This window comes from Pelophylax lessonae, assembly GCF_965119305.1.
Source record: "Pelophylax lessonae genome assembly, chromosome: 3".
NCBI lineage: Eukaryota > Metazoa > Chordata > Amphibia > Anura > Ranidae > Pelophylax > Pelophylax lessonae.
This window is the reverse complement of record NC_138770.1, coordinates 112,617,731-112,641,262: the sequence shown is the minus strand read 5'-3', so window position 1 is coordinate 112,641,262 and position 23,532 is coordinate 112,617,731. Positions and strand designations below refer to the sequence as shown.

Here is a 23,532-nt window from a genome sequence, read left to right as displayed (position 1 = left end):
AAATGTATCCTCTTACCTGCCAATTAAGGCCCGAGAGAACACAAACTATCATCTATTGAATCCCAACAATTACGCAACTGTAAGAGGTACAAAATGGAGCTCACAAGCAAGCTTAACTGGAGCCTTTCTCCTGCAGTGCCCCCTAGTGGCTGAAGTGGCAGAATGTGCAATCATTTTAGGACTTTACATAAAGGCACAGAAATCTTTCAGTAGCCACTTGCCGACCGCCCGCCGCCTCGCGGAAGCACTGCCAGGGATGAGCATGCGCCCGCCCCACTAGGCAGCGGGGATGCTTATCCACAGGGCCAGTTGCCGTGATTGCCGCCGGGCACCCGGGATCACTCCCCGCTGAGAGAGAAGGATGGTCTGCTGTTGTAAAATCCTATTTAGAATCACAGGCCTCTGTGTTCATTTCACAAGTCCCCCCCTCATACAGTTAGAAAACACTCCCCTAGGCTCACACTTAACCCTTTGATCCCCCTGGACTAACCCCTTCCCTGCCAGTGCCATTATTACAATAACTGTGCATATTTTTAGCACTGACTACTGTAGTAATGTCACTGGTCCCCCCAAAAGTGTCAAAAATGTCAGTTAGGGGTCTGATCTGTCCGTTGCAGTCCCGCTAAAAATTGCAGATCGCTGCCATTGCTAGTAAAACAGATAAAATAAAATAAAAATAACATAAATCTTTTCCCTAGTTTGTAGATCCGATAACTTGTGCGCAAACCAATCAAAATATACGCTTATTGGGATTTTTTTTACCAAAAATATGTAGCAGAATACAAATTGGCCTAAAAGGATGAATACATTTTTTGGGCAGGGAATATTATATAACAGAAAGTAAAAAATATTTTTTTTTCAGAATTGTGGCTCCTTTTTTGTTTATAGCGTAATAAATAAAAATCGCACAGGTGTTAAAATACCACCAAAAAAAATCTCTATTTGTAGGAAAAAAAGGAAATCAATTTTATTTAGGTACAGCGACGCGCGACTGCACAATTGTCCGTTAAAGTAACGTAGTGCCGAAACGCAAAAAATGGCCTGGTCATTAAGGGGGCAAATCCTTCCGGTCCAGACTTGGTAAGGTCTCATGTTATACAGTTTAAATGCCATGTCATAGATATATTAATTTACACTGTAAAAGAACGTAATCTACACTTTTTTTCCAGTTTTTTCCAGAAAAAAAACTAAAAAATGCTTTTAAAAAAATCATGGGGAAAAAAAGTTTTTTTCAAATTTTTCATATTTTTTTCTGGGCCTACACAGGAGCACAAATGCGTCCAAATCGCAAAAAAACTCTCACTACATACTCGTACCTAAAATTGCATCAAAATCGCAATGCAATAGTGTTAACCAGGCCTAAATACCACTAGAAGAAAGCTCTAGCAGTCTTAAAAAGGATATACAATTCATTTGGGTACAGTGTTACATGATGGAGTAATTGTCAGTCATAGTACCACTGTGCTGAAAACTGAAAAATGGCCTGCTAATAAAGGTTATTGCATGTTGGTACTCAAGAGGTTAGAGGGAATCTCCAGTTTCCATTTTCAGTTTATTTTAGTTAACTTTGATTGAAGAGAACAGCCCCAGGGTGAAGTTACACTTATTATGATAGCACCAATATAAAAATCCAGCACTGTAAAAACCTGCAAATAACTTTATTACTATTTTCATAGCTACCAAGATTGCCCTGCATTCTAGTGAATGAATGGGAAGAGCTTCACCATAAAATGCTTTTCGGTAGGGTGCGACTGACAGAATATTTGTGGGAGAAGCATGAGATTATTTTATATGATGTTATCTGTAAGTTACAAACAACACATTCCTCATGGTGAAGTACACTACACGGCCAAAGGTTTGTGAACACCATCACACCAATATGAGCTTGTCAGCAGTGCTGTATTTTGGCCTAGGCCAACAAGGCCCAGGCCTAGGGCAGCACTTTGCAGGGGGGCAGCAAAAAAGCCAGCCCCACTCCACCTGAGACCAGTGTTGCCAACCCCCCGGAGCGAAATTTACTGGCAGAACGCCGAAATTTACGGACGGCACCAATTTTTTACTGGCACTGCAAAAATGTACATAAAATAGCCGTTTTCAGTGCTAAACTGTGCAAATATGAATAATTAAACTATAAACATGTAGATAGTGCTATTAGCAATGTGTTTAAGTTAAACAAAAGTCAGTGCCCACTTACATTATTGTATTCTCTCCCCCTTACTTCAGTGACCCCCCCCCCCATCAGTCTGGTCTGGCGGCGCTGTCACTGACCTCCCCTCGGGTGCACTGTGCAGGGCTCAGTCAGACGGCTCTGGTCTCCACTCCGCAGGCTGGGGCCCCACACATCTGCATTGAAAGGGGGCACGCTGTGGTCTCTCTGCATTGAAAGGGGGCACGCTGTGGTCTCTCTGCATTGAAAGGGGGCACGCTGTGGTCGCTCTGCATTGAAAGGGGGCACGCTGTGGTCGCTCTGCATTGAAAGGGGGCACGCTGTGGTCAGAGACTGCAGACATGGTACAGGGGGGTGGTCAGAGACTGCGGACATGGAACGGGGGGGGGTGGTCAGAGACTGCGGACATGGAACGGGGGGGGTGGTCAGAGACTGCGGACATGGAACAGGGGGGGTGGTCAGAGACTGCGGACATGGTACAGGGGGGGTGGTCAGAGACTGCGGACATGGTACAGGGGGGGTGGTCAGAGACTGCGGACATGGTACAGGGGGGTGGTCAGAGACTGCGGACATGGTACAGGGGGGGTGGTCAGAGACTTTACTCCACAGTAAAGTGAACATGTGATTTGCCCAGGTAGGACAAAGCAACAGCTTTATATTTATGATACCTTGCAATTAAATTTTAGTAAACCTAAACATTTTAAATGTACTTTATTGCAGCCTTCCAGTTCTTAAGCAAGGTGACTGCCCTTTCAAAAATGTTTCAGGCATGCAGACTTGGGTGCATTGACAGCCAATTCAAAATAAAGGTTGCCTTAACGCAATGCATGTTTATGCATGACTTAACTACATAAATGTATATGGGCTGTATTCACCTGTCATGCTGCCGATCTTTGCTCTCTTGAAAAGTTAGGGCTCTTTCAGATTGGCGACCAGGGTCGAGGGCGATAACCGCGGTTTTGGCTTCCCACCTGAATTGTATCAATATATGCTGTGACCATGATGCTTTGGCAATTTCATCTCGGGGTGCAGAGGTTACAGGTGGCACTGCCTGTCAAACTTGCCCAAGTACAATCTGGGAACTGCACCGCAAACATAAGCTGGAGCCCACACACAGTGAAAGACATTCCAGACTCCCCTCCACACTGTCACTCACTGGCGCCTGTACTGCCGATTGTTACAACTTTCGACGTCACTTCCGCAGCCGCCGCGAGTACGACTCCTCCAATAAGACACCGGCCCGGCTAGAAAACTTAATTGCGGCGGGGGGCGGAGGCGAGGGGCGGGCGCAGGCGGGCCGTGGCACTCCAGTGCGAGTCTGCGTCTCTGCGAGAGGAGAGAACACTCGCCTCGGATCTCCTGAAGTGCGTGCCGCGCATGCGCAGTCCTGATCTTGCCGCCGCCGTCATAGATTTACGGGCACTTTTCTCCTGCTACGGGCATTTACGGGCAGGAGAAAAGTGCCCTGTTTTTACGGGCTGTCCGTAAATCTACGGGCGGTTGGCAACACTGCCTGAGACTCTATTGGCCACTGCTTGCTAGAACCACCTCTCTCTCTCACTCACCCCCCTCTCTCTTCCCCTTCTCTCTCCCCCTCTCTCTCACCTCCCTCGCTCTCTCTCACCCCCTCTCTCTTTCTCTATCCTCCTCCTCTCTCTCATCCCCCCCTCTCACACTCTCATCCCCCCTCTCTCTCTCTCACTCATCCCCCCTCTCTCTCATCCCCCTTCTCTCTTAGATTCACCCCTCTCTCTTTCATCCCCCCTCTCTTTCACCCCCCTCTCTCACCCACCCCTGCTCTCTCTCCCTCCCTCTCCCACCCCCTCTCTCTCTTCCTCCCTCTCCCACCCCCTCTCTCTCTCTCCCTCACCCTCCCTCTCTCTCTCTCTCGCCCCCTCTCCCCCCCCCATGAGATCTCAGGGGTTCATGCTGGGACTTGTAGTCCCTCAGTTTTGGATGGAATCACATCGGTTAAAAAGGGAGTGGGGAAAATTTACATGGGGGGGGGGGCCCAATTTTAGTCTTGCCTAGGGCAGCACAAAACCAAAATACACCACTGCTTGTCAGACAAAACCATGAGCATTAATATGAAGTTATACCCCCTGCCTCCTCGCACACACATCTTTTTGACTATAACAACCTCTACTCTTCTGGAAGCTTTCCATTTTGAAGTCAGTCTATGGGAATTTTGGTCAAGCAAAATAGCATTTGTGAGATAAAGACGTTGAGAAAAAAAGACCTGGCTTGAAATTGGCTTTCCAGTTTACCCCAAATGTGTTGAAAAGGGTTGAGGTCGGAGTTTTGTACAGGCCACTCAATTTCCTCTACTTTAACCACTTGCCGACCGCTCACATGGAGCGTACTGCGGCAAAGTGGCTCGTTCCCGTCCAGCGACGTAGACCTACGTCGCTGGACTCCTCCCCCTGTAGGCGGCGCTCGCGCGCCGCCGGAGGCGCGCTCCCGCTGTTTTCATTCACATCGGGAGTCGGGCCAGGGGAGGAGCGGCGGCGATCGCCGCTGCTCTGCCCCGATCGTCGGGGATTCGAGTGAGGAGATCCGCCCGCCTGTGTAAACAGTGACAAGGAGTGACAGATTGCAGTGCTCAGCATAGCTGAACATCCGATCTGTCCTTCTGTCACTCAGTCACCTCCCCCCCCCCCCACACGCCAGTAAGCACCAGGCATACATTAACCCCTCCCTCTCCAATAAAATTAACCCCTTCACTGTCAGTGTCATTTTTACAGTAACAGTGCATATGTATAGCACTGATTACTGCAGTAATGTCACTGGTACCCCCAAAAGTGTCAAAAATCTCAGTCAAGGGTCCGATCTGTCCGCCGCAATGTCGCAGTCCCGCAAAAAAAATCGCAGATCGCCGCCATTACGCGTTAAAAAAAAAAACACCAAAAATGACAGAAATCTTTCCCGTAGTTAGTAAACGCAATAACTTTTGCGCAAACCAATCATATGTAGCAGAAAACAAATTGGCCAAAAATTTTAAAAAAAATTTGATTTTTACATTTTTTTGGGGGGAATTTCATATAAAAAAATGTTAAAAATATTATTATTTTTTCAAAATAAACGCTCTTTTTTTGTTTATAGCACAAAAAGTAAAAAGCGCACTGGTGATCAAATACCACCAAAAGAAAGCTCTGTTTGTGGGAAAAAAAGGACGTAAATTTTGTTTGGGTACGGAGTCGCACGACCGCGCAATTGTCAGTTAAAGTCGCACAGCGCCGAATCGCAAAAAGTGGCCTGGACGTAAGACAGCAAAATCCTCCGGTGGTAAAGTGGTTAAATTATGTCTTTATGGATCTGTCTTAGTAGGGAAGGGACTTACCCAAAATTACTGCCGCAAGGTTGGAGGCGCACAACTGTCTTTGAATACAATGGCAGTGCCCTCCACCAGAAACACTTGAACACAATCATTTTAAGAGGTGTACACATGCTTTTGGCCATATAATGTAATCAAAAGTCGGGAGCCTTCAGTGTAAAGGCATACATTAGAAAGCAGGTACAAATCTAAAGATTTTATGTGCGAAATTGTCACAAAAAAGTCAACAAGATATCTATTATTGAAAAAGGGGGGGGGGGGGGTCACTGAATATAAATAACAGACAAAAGGTACCTACTCCCTGTCAAATTCGAAAGTGGTAGGAAAATCAAGGCCTGTATGGATTTTAATGGTATCGTAAAAGAGTTTGACAAGACAAACTGTTTTAAAAAAATGTTTTAACAAATTATATTCATAAAACATGTAAACATTTCAATTTCTAACATTTTTATAAAAATAGTTATCTGCTCTAAGACAGTGAATACATGGATCACCTTCTTCTAAGGTCATTCCATCTGTGATCCATGTATTAGAGCAGATAACTAGGTTTATACAATTTTAGAAATTGAAATGTTTACATGTTTTCTGAATAAAATTTGTTAAAAATGTTTTTAAAACAGTTTGTCTTGTCAAACTCTTTTATGATACCATTAAAATTCATACAGGCCGAAATTTTCCTTCTTTCCACTTTTGAAGATATCAATTATGTCGCATTGACCATAGTCGATAAGGAGTCATGCATTACCTACTGCTTGGCGCATCAATGCGTTCTTTCCATGTGCCGGAAATTTGCAATCATTTCACTTATACGCTGCACACATTGCAACAGGGATTTTCTGATGCACATGCCGCATTTCACAGAAACATGCAATGCATGTGAATGGTTGTTTATTTGTCGTAGTAGTAAAAATATTGCAATCTGCACTATTTTAATGTCGCACTACGGATTTATTGGTCCCTTTGTTTAGTTGGTGTACTGTTCTGGTTCTGAATCATTATCTGCACATGGCACAAGAGCATAGGATCACCACCTTCTTCCACCACACTTCTTATACTGACTACTGTCTTGCTTTGTCACTATGGAGACAATTGATTCCAATTCTTTATTTATATCCTTAGCTTTTCTCTTAAAAGTAAAAGAATGCATGTAAAAGTTTACATTTTTATGTAATGCTAACACAAAAGTAGGAAATCATTAACAGGATCACTGGCTTTTGTTTTAATGCAGAACTCAAGGCAAAAAATCATGATCTTTATGTTATTCTGCTTTATAGTTTCCCTTCTTCCCCCAGCCTGCTGATTACACCAGCATTTTTCAACCAGGGTGCTGTGGCACCCTGGGGCGCCTTCTGGATTCTTTACTGGTACCTTGGCAAAATATCTAAAAATTGTTACACAAAGCCACATGTTTAAATTGTATAACACCACATCCCTGGGTATTGTGTTGACCAACTCCTGGCATCCTAACGACGAGGATGTCAAATGTTAATAAGAACAACATTGGGTGCCTGGGGATGTCCTTGTTTGCCCCTCTCCATCTGTGATAGGGGCACATAAGTTGAATAAGTGGCTGACACACTAGTCAGCACCAGTGTGAAAAGGTTTATTTGCTTTGTAAATATACATCACCTCTAATATTGGGTGATTTACCTGTGTGTGTATGTGGATGTTGCTGTAATATGTAAAACAATGTTAGTTTAGTTCTTGACTTTTTAGAATGGGTTGCCTCGAGATTGTGCATTATTTTAAAGGGTGCCTTGACTGAAGAAAGGCTGAGAAATAGTAAATTAGACAATCATCGAGCGGCACATTGTTGTCTTTTCCCCTCCGGTTAGCATTTTCAGAATTTTAGACTGGCACCATGGTTTAAGGCAACAGAGCCTTGAGTGATTCCTGACGCTGACCCACCATTTCTCTTAAGCTGCACTGCTAGGATCTTCCCTAATCTACGGGTATATAATAGGGATATTATTGCCTGAAGATTATTATACTATGTCTGACAGTTGACTTTTCACTTAATGGGTATTCTTCAGTATATGTTTATTCGGTTAGTAGAACACAGACTACATTCTTGTGGGCTTTGTTCCACCCTATGCAGTTATTGTTGAGATATTGTGTTATGCAGTATATATATATCTTCAGATATATCTTTCATACAACATTGTATGTTCAAATGCTTTTGTTTCCCAATACTTTATCTTCAGATTATCTCTACATGAACATTGTACTATGTGTCCTTGCATCTCCAAAGAGATGGACTTGTTTAACTGCTTTCTATTCTTCTGGTCACTGTACATGGTTTCTTTTTGTACTTGTGGAAATGTATAATAAAAGCAGAATAAACAGAAAAAGCTGCTGTTATGTATGCTATGTGTATAAAATGTAAAATACTTTTCTTTATTATGCCTCCAATTCAGCCATTGCCCTACAGGTTTTTATGAGAGTAAGACATATTGTACGGTCACTTATTATGTTTAACCACTTGCCGACTGCCTAACGCAGATCTACGTCGGCAGTCAGCCCCTCACAGGCAAAGCGACGTAGGTCTACGTCGCTAGCCTGTGAGGGTCTAGGGAGCGAGCACGCACCCCCGGAGGCGCGGTCACGCACCCCCCCGCGCGTGTGACCGGCGGACCCGATGTCCGCCGGTCACTCGGCGATCGGCGGGGGAAAGGGAGAAAGTCAGGCGGCTTGTGTAAACAAGCTGCCTGTCATTCTCCCCGGTGTATGAAGGCTGATCATACGGTTCTACTATGTAGAACCGTCGATCACTCTTCATACATCTGAAGCCACAGCCAATCACAGTAGAAAGCACGCCCCTAGGGACACACACAGCCCCTCCCTCTCAAATAAAGTTAACCCCTTCACTACCAGTGTATTTTTACAGTAACAGTGCATATGTATAGCACTGATTACTGTAGAAATGTCACTGGTAACCCCAAAAGTGTCAAAAATTTCAGTCACGGGTCCGATCTGTCTGCCGCAATGTCGCAGTACCGCAAAAAAAAATTGCAGATCGCCGCCATTACGCGTTAAAAAAAAAACAACAAAAATGACAAAAATCTTTCACTTTGTTAGTAAACGCGATAACTTTTGCGCAAACCAATCAAAATACGCTTTTTGCGATTTTTTTTACCAAACATAGATAGCATAAAACAAATTGGCCGAAAATGTTAAAAAATTTTGATTTTTACATTTTTTTGGGGGGAATTTCATATAAAAAAATGTGAAAAATATTGCTATTTTTGCAAAATTGACTCTCTTTTTTTGTTTATAGCGCGTGATCAAAAAATCGCACAGGTGATCAAATACCACCAAAAGAAAGCTCTGTTTGTGGGAAAAAAAGGACGCCAAATTCATTTAGGTACAGCATTGCACGACCGCGCAATTGTCCATTAAAGTCACGCAGTGCCGAATCGCAAAATACTCCCTGGTCAGGAAGGGGGTAAAATCTTCCGGGGCTTAAGTGGTTAAATGGTATCTCACCCAGGTTCAACTCTTTGGGATGTCTGGAAATTTCCTCTCAAAGTTGTTTTTTTTTTTTTAAATGGAGGGGTAGGGGGACATTCATTCATTGTTGGTACCCATGACAGATGGCCCAAGAATATTGGGCTAAGGTAAAATAACTCCTTAAGGAAGTTCATTATCCCCTTGGATCCCAAGGTCTGCCTTTAGAAGATTGAGCAAACATAGCAAGAAGTCAATCCATTACATGTAGTCCTGTATATATCCAAGTAGAAGTAGTCTACTGTGCTCTCTAAGTTTCAGCTATTACAGAAAATCTCAATTATTTAGAAAAGGGAAGCTCTAAGATTAGAGACAGCCTCTCATTTATTGAAACTAATACTGTGTCACGTAACCTCTAACTGTACAATGCTGTACTTGTTTTAGATTTTAATAATGATAGTTAAAGTAAAACTCCAGCCTCAGCTTTTTGTGTAAAATCTGCTTCAACCTCTGATGCTTGCTGAAAAACATCTGAAGGAGGTGCAGGGATTAGGTGGGTCCCCCTACCTGTGCAGAGGCATTCTGTAAAAGCAGTCACAGTCCAGAGATTGCACCTCCTGGTTAAATCGGGTCCTCTGCTCCAGTTTCAACCCTATTTAGGGCCTTAACCTCACTGACACCACCACTATACCTTAACAACTGATGTAGAGTAAAACCTTTTATACATTTTAAGCGGCACACAAGAATTAGACTCGCAACTGTAATATAAATAGCAGAGTGTATTGACAAGTTAAGGTCAGTCCCATAGCAATGGAAAACCCAACTAAGTACACAATGTATAAAGGCTTCCTTGCAGTGATTTTAAATCCCAGCATATACAATAAGGCCATTAGCATAAGCTATAGCTTTCCTCAAAGGATGAGGTGCAGCAAGTGACAAGAGTGGATAGCAATTTCGGGTATGGGCTCAGGGGTGTCAACCTCAAATTAATCGTGGGCCGCATCAGCATTACTATTGCCCTCAAAGGGGTCGGTAAGGCTAGATGCCCAGAGCATCCCCTACTCTTACATAAGACGTCAAGAGCCTCCCCACCATCAGAAATTGAGTCCCCCCCCCCCTTACATCACTGTGCACCCCCTTATCTTGTGCTGCTGTTAGGAAGAAGCTGTAGGCATTGCTGAAAAGCAAAAAGTACAGGGTCTGGAGGAGGACCAGAAGAGGGCTGGAGCTCTCCAGCAGCTGCAGGAGAGGTGCAAGGGCCACATGAAATGGCCTTGAGGGCCTGATTTGGCCCGCAGGCCTTGTGTTTGACACCTGTGGGCTAAGTCATTTGGGAGCTCTCACGATGAGGGTCCAAGCCTGGGCCTGTGGTAAAAGACTTAAGTACAAATGCAGATCTGCCCTCAGAATCAAATAACCTGAATACAGTTCTTAGCGTTACACTTCTATCAGCTCAGTGGGGGCCCTTGAAGACATTGGCGCTCATGAATAAGGTATGTTTATGATGTAAGTAGTTGTAACCCTGCACCCAGTGGGGCGGGCTGGGAGATGGAAGGAATCTGTATGACACAGTTTCAACAAGGTAAATGATGAAGCAGAAGGGAGAGTCAAGTTTGGGCCTAGCTCAGTAGAACAGAATGCTATGGCAGTTGTGTGTACTAAATAGAAGGCACAAATTCCTTGAAAAAAGAACAGTATAAACAATGTCGGTATCCAGCATAACTGTGGGACCATGACCCTCTCACCGCTCTCCCTGGGGATCTCCTCAGCGACTAGCCAAGATGTTGGAGGCAGGGCCGCCGATAGGGGGGTACCACCATGCCTCCTGTAGGGGCCCGGGGACACAGGATAGTCTTTACAGCAGGGGGATTCGTGCGGGAGACGGGAGGACAATTACAGAATGATGCACTGTGTCTGTTTATTAAATTTTTTTGCCATAAATGAGGATTTTTACATGTATGCGACAAAGGAAATTGCTTTGGAGGCGAACTTGTTAAGGACTGATGCTAAGGGAGCTATAAAGGCTGACAATTAAAATACTCTAAACAGATTTATTTGGGGTAATTTAATTGCTGGAGATGTGGGTTTTAGTGTGTGGAGCATGATTTTTACAGTGTTTGAGGAGCTAACTGCGTGTGCCAGTGTTAGGGTTCACATACTGTTTAGGCTTGCCTTCGAAATAATAGATTTTAAGGCTGACTAATCACAGATGTTCCAATTCAAATGCTATTAAATTCTTGCCAGATGCTCAGAGTGTTTATTGAACATTTAGCTACTGTTTTCTAAGCAGTTTTAGAGCATCCAGAAATATTTTGCAGGGTTCCACAATGTTATGCAAATGAGGACATAGTGTGCCTCTTCTTTTTGCTAGAGAAAGATTGTGGGTTTTAGCAGGTAATTTACTAAACAGCTTATTTTAGAATCTAACTGGCGGAGAAAACTCCTTTTTGCAGAACAGCGGCTAGGTTAACAACAATCAAATATTTGCATATTCTTAGCAAGCAGTAAATATGCTTTCAAACAAGCCACAACTGATCTTTGAAGCTGTAGAGACTGTGGATCAATTCATCCTTAAAGTTCACAAGAGAAGCTGTAAAGTCATTCAAGTCAGGTATCAACACTTTGCTTTCCTAATCTTCCTGTGCTAATATTTACATTACAGATTAGATGGCTGGCAGGCTAAAGCTGGATACACACATACCGGAAATAGGCCAGTTCAGCAGGAACCAGACAAATTTTGGTATGTGTGTACATCTGTCAACATAAGCCAATCTAATGACTGGCTTCTATTGAATGGTCCTGCTGGAAAACCAGCATTCAAAATGAAAAAAAAAAAAAAAACTCAACGTGTATACACTGTTTTGGTCTCTGCAGGGAGGGGGAGCCTGCAGCTACAGAGATCAGTCAGGTCTTTTTTTAAAAGCCTATTTACTATACCTCCCAACTTTTTGAGATGGGAACGAGGGACATCTATTAGCAAAAGTATGTAGGCATAGGACACACCCCCCGGCAAACCCCCATAAAGGAGAATTATACAAAAAAAATATTAATTAAACTGAAAATTCTTTTTTTTTTTTTTACCACTACTATTCCTTTATGGCTTTTAAAATTTACAAATGCAGCCATTTTCAAATTGGATAAAAGGCTTAGCACTGGGAAACACTTTTTTAAAGATAAAAAAAAGTGCATTTAAATACATCTTTATAGATCAGACCAAAATGAGGGACCAAAATGAGGAGGAAAGAGGGACTTTGTTCCAAAACAGGGACAGTCCATTCTAGCTGCCATCTAGCTGCAGTGCATTCTCCCAGTGTTTAAAGCGGTAATATACTCCGCTTTTTAACTTGTACCTACAGGTAACCCTATAATAAGGCTTACCTGTAGGTAAAATGAATATCTCCTAAACCTGCACGGTTTAGGAGATATTCGCCCTGCATGCAGCCACTGACACCAGTGGCACTTGCGCTCTGAAGGTCCGGCGTATCTTGTCGGACCTTCAGAGCTCCTTGCCGGAAAGTGAACTCCCGCATGCATGCATGGGAGTGACGTCATCTACGAACCCAGAAGAGACACCGAGGGAACATGTCAGCTTCCTCAGCGGTGTCTGGACGACTGTGTGGGGGCTTCGTTCTAAGGTAAGTATTTCATAATGTGCTAGTATGCTGCAGGGTTTTGTTTTTCGTTTTTTTTGGGGGGATACAACCGCTTTAAGTGTGATGGGAGGGCCTGGTACAATGTCCAGCCCTGCTGCAGGCAGCCTGTCAAAGTCTATGGCGGGCTGCGGCTGGACGGGGCTGAATGCTGTAGGGCCCGGTGTATTTAGATGCTTACCAAATTCCCTTGTTGATTATTGTGTTAGTAGGGCCCCATTTCAATGCCAGCAATGACCATGCTGGTCAAAACCCCTCCCACCGCCCCCCTGCACAGGAATGAGATAGGATATACACACACCTGTAAAGTGGAGAAACAACACACACTTCACCTCCATCTCTTTAGTCCCGACATCAATACCTCTACACAATGCACATATAACATCAACAAAGGATGACTGCCCAACTCTTCCATTGTCCTCACGGTATGCCCCTATAGGTCGGTTCTCCAAAGGAGCCTGTACTGTGCTTACTCTGAAGGGTTCACTTCCTAGGGCTACAAGCTTACATGACAGTATACTTGGGGTAGCCTTTTCCAATCACCCACTGTCCCAGGATCTTCTAGTTCAAGATTTTGAAGGCCTGATCTAGCCCCAACCACAATACCCACCCAGGGTAGGGGGTCTTTCAAAAGGGGAAACTAACCCCTGCTTAGATTGGCCTCTACAAGCATTTATTAGCAGAGGAAGACTAAGGAACAAGGCCACCCCAATGGTTTTATTAGATGTTTTTGATTACCGCTTCCTGCCTTAAATAATACTATTAATATGCATCAATGTGTTTTAAACCTTGCTTCTAATTTATAAGTATGTATTTACACAGCGACGCCCTTATTTTCTTATTACGTATGCATGCTGTTTACTGCCTACTACTCCAACACAATGATTGTGATTTACTGCTTCTTCTTACAATACAAGTCAAAAGAAGTGTATTTATAAAAAATTTGCATAGTTATTAGTCCATTAAAAATGCATGTAAATTAGTTCTGCACAAATGGTTCAAGACATATTCTCTATATTATGGCCACTAGATGGTGCTGAGTATCATGGGATATATGCATGCTCATCTGCTCCATCTAGTGGTCGTAATGTAATATTTTCTGCATTCACACATTCGATCTGAAAATAAAATACCCTGAGAACATTAAATATTGCCCCGTTTGCACAGAACTAATTTACATACAGTTTCAATGGATGAACAACTATGCATTTTGTTTTTTATAAATACACTTCTAAGAGTCAGGGTACCCTGTGAAATCAATGCACTCCCTATACAGCTTTTACCATAACTGTAGCAAATATAAAATGCCCCAACACTAACCTGGAGTATTGGAGCTTTGGCTGTTCAGAATGGTCTGGTGATGGATGAAGAGGGGGCAGAGTTGTATAAAGTACTCGAAACCCATACTTGAGTAAAAGTACAATTGCTCGATCAAAAAGTGACTTGAGTAGAAGTGGAAGTGCTCGATCAAAAAGTGACTTGAGTAGAAGTACTAAAGTATTCAACATTTTTTTGTACTTAAGTATTGCAAGTAGTTTTTTAAAAAAATGTGCTACTCAAGTACTGAAAGTAAAAGTACCAGTAGTTTTGAAAAAAAAAATTGCTACTCAAGTACTGAAAGTAAAAGTACAAGTACTGTGTTATGTAGTTATTAAAGAAAGAAGTCAAAAGTTTGAACATCATATTGTTTTTTATTATTTCAAATGCAGCTTTTATTTATACATACAGTAGCTTTTATTTTCGTATGCGCTGATAATACACATGTTTTGAGCTTCATGAAACCTGCCATCTACTGTTCTGGCAGTGGTCATTTTTAAAATTGTAATGAGTAACTATGCAGCACAAAAAAAAAATATCGGAGTAGAAGTATTGAAATCATTGAAAAAATGTAGTGAAGTAAAAGTGGAAGTAGGAGAAAAAAATTCTACTCTAGGAAAGTACAGATATCACCTTTCGGGAAATTAAGTACAGTAGTGAAGTAGTTCTACTTAGTTACTATACATCTCTGAGAGGGGGCAATAATATCCATGTATTACCATACCTGCTAGCAACTTTTTCTAAAGTGAGTTAGGAATTAGGAGCCACTTTAAGATAAACAGTATCAGTCAAATGAATCCTTGAACTATGTGGGTTATGTGAACACATAAGATATCAGATTTAGGCCGGCCATAACCGGTGCAAATTTCTTTCCTGCAGACTGGTTGATTGATCAATTGGTACAACCTGTCCATTAACGGTTCCAATCTTGGCCAGTTTCTGCTGAACCGGCCGAGATTCAAACTGTGTATGGCTGGCCTTAGTCCTTTGTCTCCTTTATGGAAGTGGAATAATGACATTTGCTGTAATCTGGATCTGGTTTTTCAGGAACTGTGTAACTGAAGTCTGCGGGAGAGCAGAAGTCTTGACTCGGACCTTTGTGATGTAATACTGCAGGTGATCTATGGGCAATGCAGGTAGTATGGGTATTCAGAAAATCAGACGAAAAACAGCGCTTGCGAAGCAATTGTACGATAATCTGATCATTGCTACACAGCTTTCAGGAGCCGAACATGACAGTACAGTTCATGTAAAATTATCCAAAGTGACAAACACAAAAATTAAAAAAAAAAATCAAAGGTTGAAAAGTAACCGTATCCTATGAGATGCAGTCACAGTTTGGAAATTTTCGAGGGGGTGCAAGTGCTTGAATTTAATAGCTGGCAGATCCAAAGAAGGCAGGTAGACATTTTCACAACCAATATTCCCATTAAAAAATGTATTTTCTATTGCCACCAGGGCCAGACAAATACATCAGCAGAAGAGGTATCACTGATTACTCCTAGAGAGTTTCTCAGTCATAAATTACTGCTATGTTTAAATTGTAAAAAAAAAAAAAATCAATTAAATGTAACACTTTGTGTACCTTTAACCACTTCAGCTCTGGAAGGTTTTGCCCCCTTAATGACCAGGCCATTTTTTGCAATTTTGGCACTGCGTTACTTTAACTGACAATTGCGTGGTCGTGCGTCGCTGTACCCAAATACAATTGTTGTCCTTTTTTCCCACAAATAGAACTTTCTTTTGGTGGTATTTCATCACCACCTTTTTCGATTTTGCGCTATAAAGAAAAAAAGAGCAACAATTTTGAAAAAAACACAATATTTTTTTAATTTCTGCTATAAAACATTCCCAATAAATTTTTTTTTAAAAATCTATTTTTTTTTTCAGTTTAGGCCAATTTGTATTCTGCTACATATTTTTGGTAAAAGAAAATCCCAAAAAGTGTATATTAATTGGTTTGCGCAAAAGTTATAGCGTTTACAAACTGCGGAATAGATTTATGGACTTTTTTTCTGTTTTGTTTTTATTAGTAATGGCGGCAATCAGCGATTTTTTTATCGGGACTGCGACATTGCGGCGGGCAAATCTGACACTATGGGGGAGATTTACTAAAGCTGGCGCACACAGAATCTGGTGCAGCTGTGCATGGTAGCCAATCATCTTCTAGGTTTTATTGTTAAACCTTAATTGGACAAGCTGAAGTTTGAAGCTGATTGGTCACTATGCAAAGGTGCACCAGATTCTGTGTGCACCAGTTTTAGTAAATCTCCCTCTAAGTGACACTTTTTGGGGACCAGTGAAACCAATACAGTGATCAGTGCTAAATAATATGCACTGTTACTGTATAAATTACACTGGCAGGGAAGGGGTTAATACCGGGGTGATCAAGGGGGTTAAGTGTGAGCCTAATTGTGCTTACTAACTGTGGGGGGCTCTGTGACAGGCACACAGAGATCGGTGTTTCAGCTTAGCTGAGACACATGATCTCACTGTGCCTGTCTGACAGGAAAGCCACTTGCTTTGTTTACATAGGCAGGCGGCTCTCCTGTCAGTTTCCACCAAGATCGTGGGAGGCCAGCGGCGATCGAGCCTGTTCCCCCCGCGGTCTGGCTCCCACTGCGTCTAATCACAGCTGGAGCGTTGCGCACACGCGCCGCCTAGACTGGGTGCATGTAAATCTAAGTGATTTTGAGCAGCCAAGCCGCCCTGCCGCAGTTAATCTGCTTGGGGCGGTCGGCAAGTGGTTAAGCTGGGTACACACTATAAGAAAATTGGAAGAACAATTCCATACGAGGAATGATCGGTTGATTATCTGATCGTTAGTATACTGCTTTTGACAGCCAATTCTGACTGTTCAGATGGAAGGTGCAAGCTAGAAAATTTTAATTGTATGTGAACACAACGTACGACCTTCCCTCAATGTGTACAGTACTTGTACGAAAATAATCTAATAGAGGAAAAACGTGCATGATTAGAAGCAAAGAACGACCCCGACAAACATACCAGTCATGGTACACAAGTAAGAAAGCTTGCCTTTGCCGTTCGAGAATTTTTGTACAAGTTAATACTGTTGTGGGTTACATCATGATACACTCCTTCGTGGAAAATCGGACGACAATTTTTTCTTAGTGTGTACCCCACTTTAATTAGGCCTAGTTAGTTTTTATTAACCTTTTCATCCTCCTCCTTCTTTTTTCTCCCTTTTCCTACTGTGTATTAAAGTGATTCTAAAGGCAGAAGGTTTTTCATCTTGAAGAATTCTATACATTAAGATAAAAAAACTTTCAGTGTGAAGCAGCCCCCATAACACTTACCTGAGCCCATCTCAATCCAGTGAAGTGCACGAGTACCTTGGCGGTCTTGGACTTTTCCTCATGATTGGCTGCGACACAGCAGTAGTGCCATTGTCTCCTGCTGCTGTCAATAAAAGTCAGTTAGCCAATGAGGAGAGAGAGGAGGTGGGGGTCGAACCGTGGCTCCGTGTCTGAATGTACACAGGGCTGTGGCTCAGGTGCCCCCATACCAAGCTGCTTGCTATGGGGGCACTTGACAGGAGGGAGGAGCCAGGAGTCCCGGCGAGGGACCCAAGAAGAGGAGGATCGGGACTGATTTCTTCAAAACCAACTGCCAAGAGGAGGTAAGTATAATATGTTTGTTATTTTGAGTTTAGTTTTGTATAGTTTAGTATGACTTTAAATCGGTTATAAACCCTGTGCACAGTTTAGGAGATATTCACTCTGCATGCAGCCAGTGACATTGCATACCTTGCAGGAAATTCAGAGCTTTGAGTCGGAACTGAAAGCTCCTGCTGCGCATGCGTGGGAGTGACGTCATCGCGGCTCTGGCCAATCTTATAGCTGGAGAACGTAAACCTGGAAGACAGGGGTAACATGTCCGCCCTCTCAGCGGACATGCATGTGTTTGCCTACATGTATATGGCCCCGGTACATTACTCTCCCTGCTGGCAAAGTGAAATAGAAGTGTGTGGCACTTCTATTATGGCAGAGCAGGTCCGAGGGAGATCTTTCCCATCTCCTCATTGGCAAACAGAGCGATAATGCTAATGTGCCCTAGGTGATTAGGGTGTGCCCAGGCACACCCGGCACACCCTGTGCGCACGCCTATGATGAGATGCATACTAGCACATTATGCCATTGCCTTGCAGGTTTTTTTCTTTTTTTTTTTTAAATCCACAGTTTACAACTGCTTTACATTTTCAATGTTTGTTTTTGCATTAAAACATTCTTTGTCCAGAAATATAATTTCAGCGCATTTATTAAAGGCACAAGTTGCAGAATCAAATTTTCACTTTGTATAAATATTTACTTTTCAGATAAGTTTTATGTTTTATTAGGGTAAAAAGAGAGTGTGCAATCTTATCATTCATCCTAATACAAACTTGGCAAACATTTTCATGGCACAAAAAAACACATTACGGCCAGTACTGGCGCTCGGGGGGTGGGAGTTTTGGCTCTCCTTGGCCTGTCCAGCAAGACCTGAATATCCGCTTGTCTGGCTTCTTGAGTTCTTTCACCTTTTGTATGTAAAATAAAATCCAAAGGACAACAAAACAAGTTTGTCTACATTTACAAAAGCTTAGTAGGTGAAAACGAAAAGAGCTGCAGATGAGACATTCCTGAGAAAGCGTCACCAGGAAGTAAAGTCAGTAAAATATGTATAGTGGCTTTCAGCTCTTCTCCCTTCCTATCTCGGGCCATTCAGACCCACTGCTGTCTCTGGAGTAGCTGCCACGCATTCTCATTTGCTGGAGATGATCTGTTCACTGCCTGCGGATTATTATTACTAAAAATGCTACTTACTCTAGATAGCCTACAGCCAGGAACTACTACAGAAGAAGAATTTCAATAGCATCTACAAAGGTTCAGAAGGAGCAGGTGAGAAAGATGATCAATTCAAATCTATGCCGAATTACTGGAAATAGATAGAAGCCAGATTTTTGTTCGTAAAATATAGGATGGATTTACTAGGAGATTTGTAAAGGTTTGTAAGAAAAATTGTTTTAGGTGAAATTAGAACCTGTGGCTCTTGGAAGAATTTTTTCTGAGGTTATGTTTTTACGGGGGGTCCTTGTAGTAGCAGGTTGATCTGCCTGGGTGTAGCTGTTTGGCATTTGCCGTGACTTTACGTTATAAGGATAAATTTATGTTTACGTAAGCTGTATTTTGCATTTGACCGCTCAAATGGATACTGCCAAAGATGGTTCAAATCTTGCCCAGTTCAGCAGGGACCACCCAAGTTTCAAACCAAATATGAGCAGGCTAAATGTACTCCAATTGAGCCAAGGATCGACTTGGGTCCAACCAGCTTGTTGGATTTGTACATGCAATCATTGCCAGCAGTTCAGGGAGTGCGTTTGACCGCTAAAATGGATACTAAAACCGGCCATAGATGGTTCGAATTTTGCCCAGTTCAGCAGGGACCACCCAAGATTTAAACCAAATATGAGCAGTCTTAATGTACTCAGGTTGATCCATCATTTGACTTGGGTACAACCAGCTTGTTGGATTTTTACATGTAATTGTTGCCAGCAGTTAAGGGAGTGCGTTTGAACTGCTACTGTCTGCCACACCAATGATCTTAGGGAGGGCCTGATCCAGCTATATTATTTAAAAAGAAGGAAAGTGTCGCGCTCAAACTTAAATATAAAATGCCTGTGCAGATATTAAACCTTAATTCAAAAATTAATGATTGGTATCAATCAAAAAATCAATCGATCTGTGCTCAACATTATAAAGTGCAAACAGTCCATATGCAGCATCAAACAGTCCACATATCTTTGGTGTCACAGGTAGGTATTATAGGCTGCAAAAAACGATCAATATATTCTCCAATCCTGGAGAAGATGGATCCAATTCCACTGATAATTGGCCTGCCGGGTGGCTTTGTTTTATGCTTGTGGATTTTCGGCAGCTGATATATGGTTGGTAGCCTGGGTGCTTTTGGTACAAGATACTGTGCTTCTTTCTTTGTGAGGATCCCATTTTCTTTGGCTTTTTTCACCAATTTGTTCAGTTTATCTTTCAAGGTTTTGGTGGGGTTGTTTTTCAGCTTCTTGTAGGTGACAGTATCACCTACTAGTCTGTCGAGTTCTTCTTTGTAATCTTTTTTATTTAGAACTACGATTCCACCACCTTTGTCAGCTCCTCTGATTACTATGTTCTTCCTTTTTTCTAATTCTTCCAGTCCTTTTTGTATGTCATTTCGATTGCTTGAATTGGTTTTGATCTTTTTAACGTCATCTTCCACCATATTTTTGAAGACCTCCAAACAATGATTGGCGGCTTTAGGTGGATTGAAAGTGGATCTACTTCTAAGTCCACTGTTTTGAAATTCTGAACTCGTAGGATTCTATCTCAAAGGTTTCTCTAGAAAGTGTTTTTTAATTTTGAGTTTTCTTATGTATTTTTCGATATCAATGTATGTGTTGAACTTATCAACACCTCTATCCGGGGCGAATTTGAGGCCCAATTCCAATAATCTTAATTCATCAGTGAAAAATTGGACGTCACTAAGGTTGAAGATTCCTGCCCCTAGGATTCTCTTTTTCTTTTGTTTCTTTCTTCCGCCCCTGCATCCTCTCCTCTGTTTTCTTGTCTTCCAGGTGGGGGGCCATTTCTTAGGGGGGTCTGTTCCTGTTGATATTGGGGATAGGTATCCCTTACCCAATTCTGTCCTGGGTTCTCTCGTTCCCAGTAATTCTCTTGAGGCCATGGTTGTTGGGGTCTCCACCATTGTGGGGGTCCTCCTCCCCTCTGCCAAGGACGGCCTCTTCTCCCACCTCTCTGGCTGCGCTGGGCTCCATTTTGGTGTTTGGGGCCCTTTCCTCTCCCCCTTTGTCCCGGGCGCCACCTCGCCCCCTTCTCGGAAAAACCTCATTCTGTTGGTAATTTGGGGCATAAGCTAATGGAGAATAGCTATTGTATGTGGGTACATTGAATCTGGGAGAGTTATAGTTCGGATGTTGATATCTCGTTTTCCTGTTTGAGCTTCCTTGAGTTCTTTCATTATCAAAATTAGGTGCTCCACCGATGGGTGTAAAATTAGGGTTAATGAATCTTTCGATCCCTATTTCACCTACTGCCGGTGATTGGACCTGGCCAGAATGCTAATGCCATTCTGGCCTTCAGGTTGATCCTGCCATTTGTATACCTTAGACTCTTTGTAGTCTATCTGATCTCTTTGGTATTTGGTGACTTTCTTATTTCTGGTGTCCTTGTCTACCTTATCTAGAAATTTCTGAGACCGTAGCCATTTCCGGGTTTGAGGAGCGCTGTGCGATCGGCAGTGCTCACAACCCCGCTGGATATTGTTTTATGAGAAAGGCGATTGTTTTATGGAGATTCTAGTAAGTGCAATTCTTTTTAAATAAAGCGACATGTTTAGATTTACTGCACCATGAGAGTCTCTTTTTATTCCACCCATGTTTTCCACCTGATCCGAGCTATGCTATAAGGGCTTGATACTGGAATACCTACTGTGTAACAGAGGAGCTGAGGATCGTGCATCGAGTGGAGATAATGCCTATGTGACCCCCTATAATCAAGGGGTCATATATTTCCGGTAAGGAGTACCTTACTAGATCACTGGGTGAAGTGTGGAGGTGAAGGCTTAATCTGCACGAATATCAAGTCTCTGCTACTTTGTGTGACACCAAAGATATGTGGACTGTTTGATGCTGCATATGGACTGTTTGCACTTTATAATGTTGAGCACAGATCGATTGATTTTTTGATTGATACCAATCATGAATTTTTGAATTAAGGTTTAATATCTGCACAGGCACTTTATATTTAAGTTTGGGCGCGACACTTTCCTTCTTTTAAATAATTGTTCAGCACCTTGCTTTTTTGTTGCTGCTCAGTACAAGGAAGCAATTCCTCTAAATTAATATTTATTTATATATTCACATAATCATAATTTTTATGTTTATATTTATTGATCAATATATACACGGTTGAACCATTTGCACAGTTTTTTGGTTACACCAAACCCTTTACTGATCCAGCTATAGATAATTAAAACAGACCTTAGGCAACCTCGGAATGGTCATCTGCTCTACACAATGCAAGGTTTCTCTAAACATCACCTGATTCATAGAGCAAGCATATAAATAGCAGACATTGCATACGTTACTGGATATCCAGGCTCATTCATATCAACTTGGCACCCTTCTTCTGGATCTGTGGTTTTCCATGCTGAGGTTCCTGCTGCTGTGAAATCTACAAACTTTAAGCCCCAGTTCACACTTGTGCGAGTGCCTGGTTCGCATGTAATGTCGGAGCGCACTGCTCCTTCATTACATGCGATCGGCTGTGCGGTGCGAGTTTAGCCATACACTTTGTATGGCTAAATTCGCACCGCAGCCGTAGCAAACACGCACAGGGACCCTTTTTGGAAGCCGCATCAGGATAGGATCGCACAGCGGTTCACACTTGTGCGATCCGATCCTGTGCGAACTGCACGATCGCACTGCGATATGCGATTAAACTGGGGGTGTCCTTAAGATTACATTGACACCCCCAGCGTATCGCATATGGCAGTGTGAACTGCCGGGGGTGCGTGTGCGATGCGGGAACAGGCTGCGGATTCGCAGCCTTCCCGCACTCGCATAAGTGTGAACTGGGGCTAAAGGCTGAGAATTGTGTCACCTAATAAAATAGGCGTGGACTTGGTGGTTAATTAATGTTACAGAATGGATTCAGTTTATCAGGAAGGGGAAGTTAAAGGTTATGTTTGAGGGGTTACGTGATAGGATGTTTTAAGGTTTAACTTAGGTGTTAAGGGCCAGTTTTAAGGGTCAGGTGAAGTGTAAAGATGGTTAGGTACATGGGCAGTTTTTCACCATGTATGCTAACTACACCTTCCATCATGCTTTGCTGGGGGGTTTTCGCCTTCCTCTGGATCAACTGCGGGTAAAGGATTGTGTATATGGGATTGTATGATTGGGTTTTCAATAATGTTTTTCGTTTTTTATTGGTTGAGCCAGATAGACTTGTGTCTTTTTTAACCTGACTTATGCCTCGTACACACGCAGCGATTATCGGCCGACCGATCGTCCGACTTTTGTCCAAGTTGTGTTTTGTTGGTTGTAATGTGCCTAGACTGCACACGAATTTTCTCGGCCAACAAAAATCTACTTCAGAAGTGATGTCATGTGCTGGTTTACTTTCCGTGTGTTTTTTCATCTCTGAGCATGCCCAGTCTTGCTCATCAGATTTTTCCCTGTCGAAATCTGTACTGACTGACGGAAAATCGACCGTTGTGTTGACGGCCAACAAAAATTTTATAGCCTGCACACCAGATTTTATTCGGCCGAAAAGTCAGAGTCGGTTGTCGAAAGCATCATACTAACAAGCCGAAAATCGGCCGATCGGATGTTGGCCGAAAATTCCCGGCCAATAATCGATGCGTGTGTACGAGGCATAACTATGTAACAAGAATGGATCAAGACAATTTTGAGTGGCCATTATTAGGGTTGGGGTAAGGTTAAATGCTGTGGTCAGGTTGAGAGTTAAAGTGAACCTGTTTAGAGAGAAATATAGAGGCTGCATTTGTTTTCTTCTGAAAATACTAGTTGTTTGGCTGTTTTGACG

General features: G+C 42.6%; 1 protein-coding gene across 1 annotated transcript in view; it reads left to right on the top strand.

The window, feature by feature from the left end:
* The first annotated feature begins 18,641 nt into the window (after positions 1-18,641).
* The window catches only part of LOC309549147 (adhesion G protein-coupled receptor F5-like), a 199,680-nt gene continuing 194,789 nt past the window's right edge, over positions 18,642-23,532 (top strand). The window contains exon 1 of the mRNA XM_082249203.1: positions 18,642-18,813. The gene's annotated coding sequence lies outside the window, so the exon portion shown is untranslated. The remainder of the gene's footprint in view (positions 18,814-23,532) is intronic.